Source organism: Ursus americanus, chromosome 3, assembly GCF_024610735.1.
Source record: "Ursus americanus isolate L20-20 chromosome 3, mUrsAme1.1.p, whole genome shotgun sequence".
Lineage (NCBI taxonomy): Eukaryota > Metazoa > Chordata > Mammalia > Carnivora > Ursidae > Ursus > Ursus americanus.
Window position 1 is genome coordinate 101,797,312 of NC_142129.1, and position 3,483 is coordinate 101,800,794.

At 34.0% G+C, this 3,483-nt stretch overlaps 1 pseudogene; it reads right to left on the reverse strand.

Annotated features, from left to right (window-relative positions):
• Positions 1-2,850: 2,850 nt before the first annotated feature.
• On the reverse strand, positions 2,851-2,960 carry LOC148110444 (small nucleolar RNA U3; annotated as a pseudogene).
• Positions 2,961-3,483: the final 523 nt, after the last annotated feature.

The window sequence follows — 3,483 nt, forward strand, 5'->3', positions numbered from 1 at the left end:
TACTGATGATTTTTTAAAAATCTTAGACATGAAATAACAGGGAACAAACATCATGCTTTTTTAAACTCAGGATGAGTAAGTTTTTCCGATTTATTGAGATATAATTGGCATATAACATTGCAGAAGTTTAAGGTGTACAACATGATGATTTAATACACATATAGGGAAATGATTACTACAGTAAGGTTAGTTAACACATCCAGCAACTCACGTAGTTACTCTGTGTGTGTGTGTGTGTGTGTGTGTGTGTGTGTGTGTTGAGAACTTGTAAGATCTCTCCTAGCAACTTTCAAGAATACAATACAATATTGTAAACTATAAGCACCTTGCTGTACATTACGTCCCCAGAACTTATTCATCTTATAACTGGAAGTTTGTACCCTTGACCACCTTCATCCATCACACTTAACAATAAATTATTGAAAGCCTTCTCTTTGAAATCAGAAATGAGACAGATGTCTACAATGACTTCACCATTAAACACTGAATTGGAGATTCTAGCCAGACAAGGTAAAGAAATAAAAGGTAAAGAGATACTAAAGAAAGAAATAAAATCTCATTGTTTATAGGTAGGATAATCGTGTGCATAAAAATCCAAAATATCATTTTTAATAAGTCATTTTTTTAGAGAAAGAGCACAAGTGGGGGGAGGGGCAGAGGCGGAGAGAGAGAGAATCTTAAGCAGGCCCCATTCTCAGTGTGGAGCATTATGCAGGGCTCAATCTCATGACCCTGAGATCATGACCTGAGCTGAAATCAGGAGTCATATGCTTAAACAAGTGGTGCACCCAGGCACCCCTATTATATACGTCATATTAGCAAGGTCTCTGAATACAATGTCAATATACAAAAATCACTTGTACGGAGCAACCAAAATACATTCATGGCTTGTAGGAGTATAAAACGTCACAACCACTTTGGAAAAACTACTGGAAGTTCTTATAAAGCTAAGCCTACAACCACCCTTGAGCCAGCAATTCCAACTCTAAGTATCCAAACAAATGTTCATGAAAAAACTTGTATAGGAATGTTTGTAATAGCCCAAAACTGGAAACATCCCGAGTGTCAATTTGTAGGAGTATCGATAAATAAATCGTGGCATATTTATAAATAGAATACTACTCAGGGACAAAAAGAAACAAATTATTTATATACACAACAATTGTTTGATTCCATTTTTATAAATGTCTAATAGGCAAAAACTAAACTATGTTGAAAAATTTAGGACAGTGATTGACTCTAGAAGTGTGGGAGTGGAAATTGGCTGGAATGAGGCATGAGGGAACACAGTGATTGTAGTGCCCTGTATAATTATAAGGATTTGGGTTGCATAAGTGTATATATTTATCAACCTCTAATTGCATACTTCAGATTTATTCATTTTATTGTAAGAAATTTTACCTCAAAAGAAATAAGGAGACCATAAATACATACTGAACTGTAAGTTGATGATAATGCATTTTGAAGTAATTAGGGAGAAAGTGCTAATGTCTGAAACTTATTTCAGAATGTAGAAAAAAATAAGATAAATTGATGGATGAATAAAGAGTTGCATAGATAGATAAATATGTGAAAAAGTAAGTAAGATAAAATGTTAGTATTAGAATCTAGGTGACTGTGTAAGTGTTCACTGTAAATTTGTTCAAATATTTCATATATTTTCATAATAAAATGTAAGGAAAAATTCTGCTTCTATGTAACAGCAAAAAGATGAAAATTTTAATAAGATACCATTTGCAAAAACATTGAAAAACATCAAACACCTAGAAATGAATCTAACAAAATATGTACAATATTTCTACAGAGAAAAAACAGAAAATATTGTTATAAAATAAAGAACACATTAATAAACAGAAGAATTTATTATATTCATGGTCTAGAAGATACATATTATAAATATGTCACTTTTTCTCCAGGTGATCTATAAATTCAGTAAAATCCCATTCAGTACCCCAGCATGTTTTTGTTGTTGTGTTGAAGTTGACATGCTGATTCTAAAAAAGTACTTGTAAATACAAAAAGTTAGGAGTAGATAAGCCTATCTGGAAAAACAAAAACAAAACTGGAGGACTTAAGCTGACAGTTGTGAAAACTTATCATAAAGCTATAGTAATTAAGATAAGGTGGAACTAGTGTAAAGATAGACAAATTTGCCAATGGAATGAACAGAGAATCCAGAAGCAGACACAGCACACACATACAGCCACCAGGTTTATAACAGTACACAGGGCAGGGTCAAGAGGAGACACCCTTATTAAAAAATGTATCTTGGCTCCTACCTCACACCATATACACAAAAAGATCAATGTAAGGTGAAGCACTAAATATTTTAGAAGAAAACAAAGGAGAAATCTTCAAGACATCTTAAGCAGGACACAAAAATCACTAACTACATAAAAAAGGAAAACAATAAATTGGACTACATTAATTTAAGAAAATTTATTTACCAAAATACATCATTAAAGAAATGGAAGCTACAAAGAGATGGAAGATGTTTATATGACATGTTTCCAACAAAGGGCTATGTCCACAGATTAATAACAAAAGACAGAAATCCAATTTTTCAAAATAGGATAAAACTTAGACACAATGTCACAGGAATTGATTTGATTTCTTCTCTTCCTACAGGGCTTCTTTTTCCCCCCAGTTTCATTGCGATATAATTGACATGCACCACTATATAAGCTTAAGGTGTACAACAGAGTGGTTTGACTTATATATATCATAAAATGATAACCACAATAAATTTAGTTAATGTCCATTATCTCATATAGATGAAATAAAAAGAAAAAATTATCCTTGTGATGAGACCTGAGGATTTATTCTCTTAACAACTTGCCTATATACCATACCACAGCATGTACTGTAGTCATCATGTTGTATGTTATATCCCTAACATTTATTTATCTGAGAAACTTACCATAATGAACTATAGAAATGATCCCTGAAAGTTTAGTCTTTCTATACTCACTCACTCTTCTAGGAGGAATCAGTCTTAGATATTATTAAAGTTCTCTTCCATTGGTTTTGTTCAGTAGAACCCTCCCATTCAAAGATTCATCAATTGAGATGTAAGTTTTTTTCTTGCTTATCCATTTGTATGGGTTTTCTCTCAGCCTGTATAGGTCAGGCTTTTGGCATCTCTTGGAAAGTGGTAAATCCAGCAAGCACCTGGAAAACTTAGACCCTTCAGATGGAGGAATCTCTCTGTTCTCAGGCTTTCTGGGCACAAAAAAGAACAGCAATCCTCATAAACACTTAATCAAATAGGAGCTCAGTTCAGATCTGCAGTTCCTTTTAGCCTGCTTATGCCAGCAGAATAAGGGAACCACCATCCTTAAAGATTCAATACACAAACCCCTCCCCCAGCCAGTGTACTGGTTGGTATCTCTTGGGTGACCCTAAAATATCAAGCCTTTTTAGGGTCAAGCCTTTCTACGGTCCCGCCTTGAGAGACAAACCCTCTCCCTGATTCCTGGACCC